The sequence below is a fragment of the Mustela nigripes genome, chromosome 13 (genome assembly GCF_022355385.1).
Source record: "Mustela nigripes isolate SB6536 chromosome 13, MUSNIG.SB6536, whole genome shotgun sequence".
NCBI classification, from domain to species: domain Eukaryota; kingdom Metazoa; phylum Chordata; class Mammalia; order Carnivora; family Mustelidae; genus Mustela; species Mustela nigripes.
The window spans coordinates 124,358,121-124,373,093 of NC_081569.1; the positions used below are offsets into that span (position 1 = coordinate 124,358,121).

The 14,973-nt window shown below is 39.7% G+C and overlaps 1 long non-coding RNA gene across 1 annotated transcript in view; it reads right to left on the reverse strand.

Moving 5' to 3' along the window:
* Positions 1-390: 390 nt before the first annotated feature.
* The window catches only part of LOC132000119 (uncharacterized), a 94,887-nt gene continuing 80,304 nt past the window's right edge, over positions 391-14,973 (reverse strand). Inside the window, exon 4 of the long non-coding RNA XR_009399181.1 lies at positions 391-1,992. This is a non-coding gene — a long non-coding RNA (uncharacterized LOC132000119). The remainder of the gene's footprint in view (positions 1,993-14,973) is intronic.

Sequence of the window (14,973 nt, forward strand, 5' to 3'; positions counted from 1 at the left end):
TGGTGATGGAAAGCCTTTCTCGTGGATGACTAAGCCAAACCCTGAACAATGAGAAAGAGCCAGCCCTTTAAGGACCACATGGATGAGCTCTGTAGGCAGAGGGAACGCGGGACAAAGGCAGAGACACTGAGAAGGGGAGAGGTCCAGCGGCTGAAGCTTCCTGGAGATGCTGGGGGCGGGGGTTGCAGTGTGTAGAGCAAGGAGGGGAGGACAGAGAGGTGGGTGGAAGAGAGAACATGCAGGGCCCCAGGGAGGCTGCTTCATTACCACCTACATCCTTTCATTATTATACATATAACAATATATTATAAAAGTTAATTTACTCTTCTCTCTCTTTGAGTAGATGGTGAGTTCCTTAAGTACACCATATCTTATTCATGATAATAATTATAGCTCCCATTTATTGAGGAATAGCAGGCACTAGGCTAGCTACTTTGCATACATTATCTCCAATCTTCACAACAACCCTGCAAGGTAAGTATTATTAGCATAATTTTAACAGATGAAAAAAACCCAGCTAAGTGATTTGCCCAAGGCCAAACAGCTAGCATGGGGCAAAGCAGGCATTTAAATCTCCCTCTTGTCTGGCTCTGAAATCCGGGGTCTTCTTAGTATCTAGCCCACATTGTCTTCACGTCCATGTGCTTATTCATCTTTGTAGCCCTGGATCCTGGCACGTTGCCTGGCACATTCGGAAGACTCAGATAATCCAGAAACGTCTGCGGCACTGAAGGGGAGTGAACTGAACGTAAGCCCGCAGAAGGGGAGGCCGCAGGGCTGGGGAGACGTTACGGGATGGTGCATCTTGGTAAAGGTAGTCTTCTGTCTCGGGACAAATGGGAAAAATGATAGGAAGTGGCAGAGAGGAGACTGCACTTAATAAAACTAAATGAAAGCGAGGGGGTTTCCTGAAAGTGAAATGTATGACACACGGGCACAGCTGCATATCGTGTTCAGAAAAAAATTAATGGGATTTTAAACAGAAAGGCTGCTCAATGTGCTTGCAAAATGGAGATACAGAAGAATGCGCCCCGATGATGAGAACAGAGCAGGGAGAGAGGGGGATGGCACCATTGTAATTGCCTGTAATTCTCACCCCCTCCTCCTCCTGACTTTAATTAGGACACTTGCGAGACACACACATTTGTAAGAGTGACAGAGCTAATTGAAGAAAACCACATGTCTCATCAACAACCAAATCAGGAATAATAATCAAAGCAGCAGAAGCAAAATTGGAAGGCATGGAGCTGTCAAAAGCGGGAGGAACTCAAATACAATGAGGCATGTAATTTAGAAAAAGCGAGAGGGTTCTATGGAAGCATTAAAAATGGGACATGAAATAAAACAGTTAACTTGACTCAAACTGAAACTTTCACTCCCCCAATCTGGTCACAATTAAATCTGGTCAAAATTCATCTAGTCCTTTCAGCCTGTGTTCTGGGGATGGCTGCATTATTCCGTTTCACGGGCTAGCATGGTCCAGGTGAGTGGAAGCACCCACTCTCTCCCTGAGCTACTCACCACTACACTCCGCTCTCCTGTGCTGTCCTGAGTGCAGATGGAAAATGACAGGTCTGTTCAGCCTTGATTTTTAACACTGCTTACACTCAGAGGTCATTATTAAGTCATTCCTCCATCTTTTATTTGCAAACCTATGGTAAAAGTTGAATTAGCAAGTTCAGTCGAGGAGGAAGCCTTCTCACTCATCCCATTTCTTAGCTGGCTGGACATCTGTTGCTTGCCTCCCTGGTATCCATACTCCCCTTTCTCGGCAGTTCGGCCCCTGGGGTTCCATCCGCAGGCATGATTCAGTACATGAGGGCAGTTCAGCGTGGGCAAGTGACCCAAGCCAGCCGATCAGAATCTCAACACATTCCTGATCCTGCTGGGACAATGATGCCTGCTCTTCCTCACGATCTGACTCTTCCAACTGTTCGAACAATTGCAGAGGAGGACACTTCTCCCATACGGTCTTAGGTTCTCCAGCCGAGTCTACAAAATAAACCAACAGCAGACAGATGAACAGAAGAAAAGGCACACACCTTTATTTGATATTAAAAATGTTGCACAGTGCAAGGGGACTTCATAGAAAGAAGAGAAAATTCCCGAAGAAACAGCTAGGCTCAGAGGCTTTTATACCATTTGGATGAAAAAAAAGACAGATTTAAAGAGCAGTAGCAGGACAAAGGAGAGGGACTTCGAAGCTTCTAGGGGCAGAACATTGTAGAAAGGCAAATATAAGAGAAAACTAATGGTAGATAAGGGCTAACTAGTGGGATTTGTTTGTGTGGACTCCTTCTTGGTGCCATGTCATTGTCAGGGATGAGGTTGGTATCCTCGTCCTGGCACAGGGAAGACAGAGGGAGGCAGAGACACCTTCATGAGGGGAATTTATGATCTGCTTGGGGGCAGATAGAAAGAGTGCAGAAAGGTCACCCTGCATCAGCTCTTCTTCTTATTTGTCTTCAGCTCAAAATAATCCATATGCCAGAGTAGCATATTTTGGGGTGGCATATTCTGCTTCCCTATGAAATCTTACCACCATGTGGAGATTGAGAATGAACTAATTGTATCTCAAGCAAAAGTGGGGAGGCCATCTTTGTTGCATTGTATGAACCCTGGATCAGCCATTCCTGAAGTCCGATCTATCCCTGAATTTCTCAGTTTTATACACATATAAAACCAGGTGCCTATTGGTTTTCATTGCTTGCAGACAAGAAGTCTAAACCTAATTTATTTGTGTACTAGTAAACATGGCAATAAGAGTGATGGAAATAACAGCTGGTACTATCAAGTGCCCTTGAGGTGCCAGATGTGGGGTCCTCAGTTCTCCCAATACATCCAGTATATATCCTTATTCACATTTTACCAGCACAGAAATTGATGTTAGAGAGTTTATGTAATTCTCTAGGGTAAGCGATGACATTAAGACCCAGGATTTTCTTTGGAAGTAAATATTTTCAAAATCCATTGCAATGGCAATAAAAGAAGTGAGCAGGTCATAATGTCAATTCTAAAGTTCTTGTGTTATTCAATGAAAAAATAGAGAAAAGCAGCCTGCCTTTCTTTTTGCTTTTTCTCAGGATACTTCTACATATCCCTGATAAATTCCATCAGGCTTTTCATTATACCTCTTTCCTCACACATATCACAGATTTGCTGATGTTTTCCTTAAGCACAGTTCCACACAAGAGAAGCACACTGCAGAAATTGGAATGTTTGTCACCACTCACGTTCACAACCACCCAAATGGATGTGTATAAGCAAAAGTCACACTCCCAGAGACAGAGCTGCTGAATTTAGAAGCTGCTCAGTAGAAGGAGAGAATTAACCACTGCAGTATATACGAGTTCCCTGGAACTAACCACACAGACATAGCAGAGTGCTATTGTCTAGTTCAGGTACAATATTCTGTCACGTTCCAATTCCATTACTAGAGTCAGAAGTTACCAGGTGGCAGGGCGCCTGGGTGGCTCAGTAGGTTAAAGCTTCTGCCTTCAGCTTGGGTCATGATCCCAGCATCCTAGGATCCTGAGATGGAGCCGTCATGGGGCTCTCTGCTCAGCAGGGAGCCTGCTTCCTCCTCTCTCTCTCTGCCTGCCTCTCTGCCTACTTGTGATCTCTTCCTGTCAAATAAATAAAATCTAAAACAAACAAACAAACAAACAAACAAACAAACTTCCCTGGTAAGGGAAGTTCCTGACTTCCCTTACCACTATATGGCTGTTATCTGTAGATTGCTACTTATACTTCCTTCCAAATCCACCCCACTTTCTTTTCATTTTGTTCCTCGGTGCAGTTGTATCAGCCCTTCTCACATCCAGCCCGCCACTTCTCAAATGTGTGGCGCCAAGGAGGTCAGTCAGCACGTGAGCTAGAACAGCGAGCACGGACCTTATTTTCCTCTTTGCAGTTCTGACCAAAATGTTTGAGTTGATGTAGGAATAACAGATACTTGAAGTCATATAAGAAAATGAACAAGGATATCTTCATGGAGTTTGAGAACATTTTCACATATGCAGCACCAATGGGACATACACTGAAAAGCGTTTGACTTCCATGAACGGTAAGTGAGGAAAATAAATAGGGGAAATCCCAGAACTAACAACATTCCTGATGTGGAAGTTGCTAGAAGGAGACATGGGAACCCATGAAAAAGATGAGGAAAGCTCATGTGGCATTTCTTAAGCCACCATAGCTCAGTATCATTTAGGGTAACTGTAAGGTAGGCTTTACCCAGTTTACTGCCAACAGAAGCATGGAAGCATCATCAGTCTTGCCCTGATGTGGCACGCTCCGCACCAGGAAGGAAACAGAAACATGGACGTCCTCCTATGTAAGGGAAACTATGCAGAGAGAAAGTCCCCTCCTTCTTCCTTCGTACCGATGGATCACCAAACTGGTAGCCAACCCTACAGCTTAAAAACAAAAAAGATCTTCACAACATTCTAGTGGAAAATAAATAGTACTTCTTAAAAGAAAATGCCAGATCTGAGTAAAACTCTAGTCATTCTATGAATATAAGTATATATATATATATATAGATATATAGATATATATATAATATATCAAATAAAAAGATTCTGTAAAATAAAGAAAAGGGAACATGCATTCAAGATAGAGACAAAATGTGTGTTTGAAGAAGCATAAATAAGAATTAACATTTACTTTATGCTTACAATAAAATAAAATGACATTCTACAAAACAAAAGAAAAAGGGATGAATATCCTCAATAGAAATGAAAACAGAGCTGAATGAGGGGCAGCAGGTAGTAAAATGAGAGCCAAGTGGGATACAATAGAATATTGGTAAATTAAAAATTATAGCAGAACTTGAAAGTGGATTCGAAGTAGTAAGTTGACGTTAAGGGAAATAAAATCAGTAAAACAGAAGACAAACGTATTCCTCCAAATCCAAAGAAAAGAACAAAGAAATAAAAATGACAAGAAAGATGATGATAGCTTTGGGCACAGAATAGAGATGCAACTAGGAATTTCCCAGAGAAGAAAACAAATGCACTGAAAGAGAATCAAAAATCAAAGATATATTGGGAGAAAACTGTCCTGAGATAAAATATCTGAATCTGTAGATTTAAAAAGAAAAACCATTAGTATATGGCGTTGAGTTTAAGTAATTGCTATAAATATGGTTACAAAATATAAAGTTAATGTTGTAAAGATTAAAAAGGATATATAATTAATATTTTAATTTAATTCTATGAAACTAAGAAGTGTTGCTACAAATCGAGGTTCAGATTCAGCAACAATTCTGTGGCAGTCTCAAAATGAGTTCCAGCCACTCCTCTTTCCCAACCACAACCCAACCATAGTCTACCTCCTCTGAGAAAAATACCAACCCAGGGTGATCATGGAAAGGGGACTTATGCCTGAGGTTCTGATGCGAGTCCCAGAGGTTAGCTCAGATACAAAACATTTTCCCTCTGAGGTCAAGGGAATCATGCAAACCTGAAGTCAAGAGCCCTGGAACTGAAGAAATCCACAGAATCCAAAGAGGAAAGGGGGTTCCATCTCCTGTGCATGGTCTTGGGAGAACCTGCTGATTTCCCTGTTGTATTAAGGCACCACACAGGTAGACTTGGTTCCTCCTTGACTCTGAGACTTGGAACCATAGCAACCAAAGTTATCAGAGAGCAAAGAAGCTTCTCCTGGCATTCATCAGAAGACTGACAGCTTGCTATTTCCTAAATCCTTGACCCACAGGGAAGAGGCAGGTGCTGCTGTGCCAAGCATCACTCGGGGGCTTGTCACCTCTCAAAGTACTCATTAGCTTTACCCATGCACCAAGGATAAATAGAGCACAGGCAAAGGAAATTAACAATGTACCCAAGGGAACCCCGCAATTCAAAAGTGGAAGAAAACAAAGAAATTTCCAATTGTACCTTTAAGAGAGATAAAATGACTGGAGGATAGAGCTAAATTTTTAAGAAAAATTCAGTGAAATAGTATTTAAATAAATCAATTTTAGCACAATAAAAATATTCTGCAACTAGAAAACATGGCTTCCCTATTTATAAAGTGAATATATTGAAGAGAGGAAAGGATCGTCATTGCTGGAAACTAAATTAGTGACCTAGAAAAGCAATTGGAAGAAATATCCCACGACCTAGAGGAAAAATACTTAGAGATGGAAGTAATGAAGGAAAAATAAGATTCTTAAAAGATGGACATGTAATGGGAGTTTCGAAAAGAGAGAGAGGAATAGCTAGAGGACAGCCAAAAATAGCAAAGGAAAACAATGTCCCTGGTTAGAACACTTGAGTCTGCAGATTAAAAGGGCTGAGTTCCAGAGTGATGAGGAAGGGAAAGGGGGAAAGGAAGAAAAAGAAATGGACTTCAAGGGAGGGAGGGAGGAAGGGAAGGAGGAAAAGGAAGGAAAAGAATAAAACAGTTAAGGGTTGACTTTAGTTACCCCAAATCCATACGGTGAAATTCTAACCTCCAGCACTCAGAATGGGACAATATTTGGAGATAATGTCTTTAAAGAGGGAATTAAGTTAAATGGCATCATTAGCATGGCCCCTAAACCATTATAACTGGTGTCCTTGTGAGAAGAGGAGATGAGGATAGAGGCACACATGGAGAAAAACACATCAAGACACGGGGAGAAGACAGCAATCTACAAGCCAAGGAGGGAAGCATCACACGAAATCAGAGCTGCTGACACCTTATACTGTACTTGTAGCCTCCGGGATTATGGGAAAATAAATGTCTATTACGTCTGCCACCCATTCTGTGGTACTTTATGCCAGCCCTAGAAAATTAATACAAAAACTAACACTAGGGGCGCCTGGGTGGCTCAGTGGGTTAAAGCCTCTGCCTTCAGCTCACGTCATGATCCCAGGGTCCTGGGATGGAGCCCCGCATCGGGCTCTCTGCTCAGCAGGGAGCCAGCCTCCCCCTCTTTCTCTGCCTGCCTCACTGCCTACTTGTGATCTCTGTCTGTCAAATAAATAAATAAAATCTTTAAAAAAAATTAACACTAAATTTTTCATCTGTAATTTTAGATGCTAAAAAACAGGAGAATAATATCAACTGGTTAATGAGAGAAAAGGATTACAACAAAAGAATCTTATATCCAGAGAGTGGAAAGGAGTATATTTATAGATATATCAAGGATTTGGAAAGCACATCACCCACAGAACCCAACTGAGGAAAATACTTAGGAAAGGACTCTAATCAAATAAATGAACAGAACAGATGGCAAGATAAGGACGAAGACAAGGAGAGAAGACAGCAGGAGGCAATAAACTTGAATGGCTATAATGATAGAATCATTAGGAATTTGTAATATTAGAATTCTTGAACTAGCTGAAACCCTCAATAGTGTGGAACTGAAAATAATAAAATATCTTAGCAAAACTTTTGACGCGGGAGGGAGCAGATCACAATCAACATTTTTATGGCACACTAACACGCATGGCATAGGCTCTGCTCTAGACCCTTTGATTAAATCCTCACAACAACCCTCTGAGGAAAATGATATTATTATCCCCACTTTATATATGGGAACACTGAGGCAAAGATGCCCAAGCTGACACAGCTAGTCAATCACTCTAGAGTCTGCTTTTTTCACTGCTGGGCCATGATGCAGTAAAGACAGAATTAAAGGCACTCTAGTGGGTGTGTAGATTGAAAGGGAATAGGGAGGTCACAGTGATCTAAAACATTTAATTTATTATACTAATCACACACATACAACTTATTATACAAACGGGGACAGTGTTAGATTAAAGGGGCACAAATCCTAATTATGCCAGGAAAGTAAGAACAAATCAGGATTAGCACCAGCAATCAGGATATATCATCACCCTGTTACCTTTAATAATCGGTAGCAGTACCTAACCTTGGTTGAGGGGTATGGTTAATATCTTTATTTCATATAATAGTAGAGAAATACAGGGATACCTTGGAGATACTGCAGGTTTGGTTCCAGACCCTGCAATAGAGCAACTATGATAAGAAAGCAAGTCAAATGAATTTCAGGGGTTCCCAGTGCCTACAAAGTGACGTTTACGCTGTATTGTAGTCTATCAAGTGTGCAATAGCATTATGTCTAAAAAACAATATTTGTATCTTAATTTAAAATAAAATTTAAAAAATTAATAAAAATGCTAACCATCATTGGAGATTTCAGTGAGTCATAACCAATGGTCGCAGATCACCATACAAATATAATAATGAAAAAAGTTGGAAATATTGTGAGAACTGCCAAAATGTGACACAGAGACACACAGTGGGCAAATTCTGTTGGAAAATGGTGCCTACTGACTTGCTCCACGCAGGGCTACCACAGAACTTCAACTTGTAGAAGTATCTGCAAAATGCAATAAAGAGAAGCACAATAAAATGAGGTAAGCCTATATCTATTCAATTAGGTGTATCAGGAATAACAAGATTGCATTTGGTAGAAGACAAAAGTACCAAGAAACTTCTAAAACTAACACGAGTAAAAAAGGAAACACACAAAACTTGATCAAAGGCACAAAAATTAAAAATGAGAAAAAAGAAGAAACAAAGTAAGATGGAAAAGAACAAAGCTAAGGATTTCAATTCTTAAATTAAATGTAAGCCACATACATTTTCTTATCAAAAGACACTGTAAGATTAGGTAAAGAACAGTGAACAAAATACATAAAACAAAGCAGAAAACAGAAATTTTAAATAAAGGTATAGCACTCACAGAGAAAGAAAAATTGATAAAATGATCTCTGTCAAGATTAAAAGCTTCTGCTCAACAAGACATCATTGAGAAAATTTTTTAAAATTTATATATTATTTTAGAGAGTCAGAGGAGGGGCAGAGGCAGAGAAGCAGACTCCCCCGCAGAGACCAACATGGGTCTTGATCCCACCACCGTGAGATCATGATCTGAGCCAAAAGTCAAGAGTCCTTTGCTTCACCAACTGCATCACTTAGGCACTCCAACATCACTGAGAAATTAATAAGCAAGCCACAAAGTGGGAGAGAATACTGACAAAGGGCTAATATCTAGAATCATAAATAATTCCTACAATTCAATAAAGACAAAAGTACAGTTTTAATCATGAGAAAAGAATAGGCCTTCCACAAAGGAAGATATCAAATTGTCAATAAGCTCATGAGAAAGTTCTCTTCATAATTAGTCACTAGGAAAAGCTGAAGGAAGTCCACAAAGAGATACTGCCACACACCGATTAGAATGGCTAAGATCAAAAAGACTGACATAGTCCAATGTCAGTAAGGATACATTGGGGGTGGGGAGGATGGTAAAATCACTGTGAGAATCATTCCAGAAGTTTCCCATAAAGTTCAACACACACCTACTCTATGAAGAAGCATTTCCATTTCCACTCTTGGGTATTTACCCAAGAAAGAAAATGAAAGCGTATGTCCAAAAAAAAAAAAAAAAAAAAAAAAAAGACTTGGACATGAATGTTCACAGGAATTTCATTTATGATAGCCAAAAGCTGGTAACACACCAAATGTCCATCAATAGAGAATTGACAAATCGTGAGTGAGTCACACATGGGATGCTACGTGGGAAAGGAAAGCAATGAATTAATAATTTACTGACACGGGCTACATGGATGAAGCTTCTTTCTGAGAAAGAAACCAGACACATGTTCTAGTTAAGTTTTACAAACAAAACTATCTGTGATTAAAGAAATGAGAACATCAGCTGTCTTTGGAATAAGGGGTAGGGACTGACGGGAAGGGAGCACAAGGTATCTTCCTGAGATGAGGTTCTGCACTTGGTAAGAGCATGGGCACTTGCTAAGCACTTTGAACCATGTACCTACGATCTGTGTGCATTGCACTGTACGTGAATGTTCAAGTTCTGTGAAACTGTACCTTATAAAGTCATAGGCAAAGGGTTCTTAGGAAAAGAAAACAAAGCAGAAGTGGTAATCACTGACATTCAAGGAAGCAAGTTTGAAAGTACTAAACAGAAAACAATTGTACAAAAGTGACTGGGCCTGTTACAGAGCAGAATACAGAGGGTTGAAGGTTGCAGCAGTGAGAGAGAGAAGAGTATGTGACTCACCTTCCCCGGAAGGCAGGAGTTTCATCATTACATTCCTAGGGAAAATATTTTTTGGCTCCATACATCTTCAGAGAAACTACTAATAGAATGAAACATACTGTTTTCTTATTTATGAAGAAAAGCAACTTAAGTCCAGAAAACAAAGAAGTATCAAGACAGTGTAAAACCACAGGAAGCATGAAATAAGGTGTTTGCACTAAGATTTAGCAGTGGGGATAGGGAATGTATATGAGTTTTGTTTGGTTTTTTGGTTTGGTTTTTTAAAGATTTTACTTATTTATTTGACAGAGAGAGATCACAAGTAGGCAGAGAGGCAGGCAGAGAGAGAAGGGGAAGCAGGCTCCCCACTGAGCAGAGAGCCCGATGCGGGACTCGATCCCAGGACCCTGAGATCATGACCTGAGCGGAGGCAGAGGCATAACCCACTGAGCCACCCAGGTGTCCCGGTACATGGGGTTTTTGATGTGGGGGAAAAAGAGGATAGAGGATCAAACTGTCAAACTCTTGTCTAATTGATAAAAAGGGAATAAAGAATCAAGACAAATAAGGAAGGATCTAAAAGATAATGCTTCTCTGTAGAGCTACATGTCAGCTCCATCTTCTCCACTGTTTTGGGGGAGGGGAGCGGATAGCCAGACCCAGAGACAGGGGTGGGGAAAGAGACTGGCTAGCGAGCCAGGGTAGCAACCTCTGCCCAGACCAGGTCACTGTGAGAGGGAGAGGGAGGAATGGAGACGAGCAAGGAGCTGGGTTTACTCCAAGGTCTCAGGTCTGCCTAGGAGGCAATGCTATTCAGCCCCACCACCTTATTAGCAGCAGGGAGTAATTGAGAAGGGGAAGAGGCTTCAGGGAATAGAGAAGAAGCCTAATAGCCTTGTAATCAGATCATCTCAACTCAGTTCTCAATTTTGCTTGAAGAATTACAAATTTCCACATTAGAAATATGCATATTTTAAAATTAAGAAGTCTATACTATTATTCCAAATTGGCTTCTACTCTTCAAAGCCATAAGTAGGCCAACAGTCCTTGTTATTTTAAGTCTAAGCATCAAATTATTACCAAACCCAAATGCTGAATAATTAATTCATATAATTAATACATAATGGAAGACATTCCTGGTTGATCAAAGCTATTAAAAGTCTGGCAAAACATACATTGTTCATATATAGATATGATTTTGTTTTGTACCCAGGGTACATACTATAGAAATGGAAAGGACAGTTTAATGATATAAAATATTTTCCACTATCCTCCACCTGTGGGTCTGGTTCTGAGACACAGCTGACAGCAGTGCAGTCTGTCACTCGGTTTCCTGTTTCAAATCACCTTAAAGGTTTTTATAACTACATGTGTAGCAAACTGTTCATCACAGGACTGATCTATTTTCTGCCCCATTGCCTCTAACTGATGAACTGAATATTTTTAATGAAGCAAATTTCTTTGAAACACAAACTATGAATAAATAAAAATGTTATCCAAGAAAAAAAGTTGGGGGAAAAAAAAAATACAGTCTGACTTATAGGCCTTCAAGCCATTGTGCTAGGCCAAGATCCAGAATATAATTTGATTCTTAAAATAAGTAATGGGTCAAGGTTATGGTCACCAACTCCAGGCACTACCTCTGAAATACAGATTTTTAAATCTGGCAATGATGGAAGAAGGTGGCCAAGAGGCTTAATTTTGAGATTTAAAGATGGGATAGGGGATAGGTAAGGATGATTGCTATTCTGGGTTGGCATTACGAATATAGAGAGCTAGCCTAGAAAATAAAAGCTTTATTTCATAAAGAAATTTTGCCAAAGGGGCTTTTGAAGATAACATTCATTAGAATTCCAACTAATAGAGAATGAAAGGAGAGACTATGTGAAAAAGCAAAAGAGAAATCAAACACCATCAACTAAATTTCCATAAATATAATCTATAAGGGATTATATTTTTTGTTCCCTAGAATACCAAAACCACCACACTCAGCCAACAAATAGAGATCTATCCTTGTTTGACTTGAGGTTTGCTATAACTATTAATCTTGGACAGTTGAATAACCCCACCCCATAAGGGCCCAAGATATGAGGGGAGATAAATAAGCAATTACTAAGAACTCACCAGCTCAATGCATTCACTTCATGATGAAGAGAATCTGCCTGAGGGCAAGAAGTAAAGACGTCCCCATCCAACAAAAAGGACACACAAAAAAAATACAGATAAACTGGATGTGATTATTGGATGCATTTATTATTTGGCAAGAACTCTCAAATTTAATGTTCTTGCCCACATGTGAATATAGAGAATCCATTCAAAGCACAGCTACTTCCCAGTTTCATCCCAAATGGAAGTCCTGGGATCCTAGAACTTGCAACTGATTCAACACCAACATAAAAGCAGGAAGACCCTTGTTAAAACTTATTACCAACACTTTGGTGTCTGGATTATTTCCAAATACTAAGATGATAGCTGAAGGTTGATTATATGTTGGTTTGTTTGTTTTTATATTCGAAAATCCAGATTAGTAACCTACAAAGGGTAACCATATCCTGGTTCCAGACTAGACATTCTAAATATGGCTTAGGTAGGAACATTAAAATCTCAATGCAGTATTTCACTGTTGTCTCAACTCTTTCAAATATAACAAAAAAAAAAAAAAAAAAAAAAAAGACGGAAAAAGAAAAAGGAAAAGAATACAAAAGAAGTTGCCAGTTACCATCTTCTTCATTTTCAAAAAGATATACATTCATCCTGAGAGGTTTCCACACCCTATTCTACAAGCTCAACGTCTTTGATATCTCTGGAATTCTGTGTCAAAAGGCGAAATGAATACAGAAATTGCATAATCTGACTAGAATGTAAATTCCAAGAAGGCAGGGAACATTTCTGTATTTCACACTAATTTCCCAAACCTCATGCATATCAAGTGCTCAATAAATTTTTGTGAATCGCATGAATAATCAACTAAAGGAAGTATGAAATCCAAATGGACCAAAGAAGAAGGTTTTCAGGTTATCACTTAGACCTCTGTCTAACTGACAAACCTTCAGTAGGTCAAAGGGAATGCTGCAACATTGGTCAATCATGAAGCATAGTCGGGAAGAAATCTACTCTAGAGAGCTCTGAACACTGGTGCTGCGAAAGCTCCTCTGATTCTCATTAAAGTCACCCTGAATATATAGAGATAAATACCCACAAAATCCTGGTACTGGGCAAACAACAAGATAATCTTTTCATGAGAGCCCCCCTGGACATTGGCAGAGATGCTTTGGATTGCAAGAATAGACTACCAAACCAAGAATGGCTCAAGCAATAAAGACATTTCACTTTCTCACATGATGGAAAGTCTGGAGTTAGGTGGTCTAGGCTTGGGAGAAGTGTTTAGCAACACTGTCAAGGACCTAGGTTCTTTTCTGTCCTTCTAAAGTCTCTCCTCAGCATATTGGTTCTTCATCTCTAGTCTTTTAGTCTCATGCTTTCAAGATGGCTGCCATAGCTCTAATCATAAAACCCTTTCACACCACTTGATGGCAGAAAAAGAGAACCGGCCTCACCACCGTCTCTTGTCTTACCTGAGAGCAAAATCTTTCCCACATCGCCACAAGAGATTTTCTTCTGTGTATCATTGCCTGGATTCTGTTTTCTTGTTCACCCCTAAAGCAAGCACTAGCAAAGGGAATTAGATTATGCTTCCTGCCTTACACAAAATATGATTTATCTTCTGAGGTTGTGAAGTTGTCTAGTTTTCATGGGGGAAAAAAAGTGAAGCTTTATAAATAAAGAAGGATGGGGTGAGGACAAGTTTAGATGAGCCACTAAGAGTAACTGCTTTGATCCTGAATTACTTTTAGAACCTTGGGTGGCCTCTATGTAAACCTTGGCTCCTTTCCTCCGTGAAAGATTTCCATCTCGGGGGCGCCTGGCTGGCTCAGTCAGTGGAGCATGAGACTCTTGATCTCAGGGTTGTAAGTTCAAGCCCCACATCAGGTAAAGAAATTACTTAAAAATAAAATCTTAAAAAAAAAAAAAAAAACATTTCCATCTCTCTCATTCTCACCTTGGTCCTTGAGTTAGGCTGAGTGAGCCTCAGGCTTTTATCATAACCAAATAGCCTAACCTATATTTTAGGGAAAGGGAAAGGAGCTATGTTTTTTAATACATGTATTTATTTTCAATGCACATTTACATATATGGTGGAGGTACCCATACACAGATATGGGGGATGTCTATGTATCTATACACACACATAAAAGTTTACATTGACATCTATCTTTAAAGCTGAGCTTAGAAAATTATGGTGAACCTTCTAACAGAAAAGGTTTCTCTTGTTATATACTTACTCAAATATGTGACGGACAGTGTGATGGCTTCAGTCTATTTGCCCAGGGATTTCCCATCTATCAGAAAATAATTACAATTTCATTTAAATAAATGCTAACTACCCCAAAGCTAACAAAGGGTAGAATTAAATTTGATTTTGACATCCTCTCTTTCAGTTTGCAAAGAGCTGTTTCCACCGATGTCCACCGCCTTGGAGGCTCTCATTTGCTCCGAAAGTCATTAGACTACAGCTATCAGCTAATGAGGCAGTCAGTGTTTGGAAGCAGCCTGAACTACTTTAGCATGTCCAAGTTAAAATAAGGCAAATTAGTAGTGAAATCAAATTGGTTTAAACTGTGAAGTGAGTGTGAAAACTATTCCCTTGAAAAGTAGTATTGGGTCAAATTGCTACACTGGGACATTGAGAATGATTTCAACTTGCAAGAGAAAAAATTGTTACTTTTAATGAATTTCATTTTTTAGAAGGCAGTATATCTTAATTATCCTAGAAGTCCAAAAATTTTATTCACGGAACAAAAATGATGCCCTGAGAGGTAACAGTACATGGTTTCCCCATCAAAGAGACAAAATGTATTAACACTGGGACACACTGATGGATATTAATA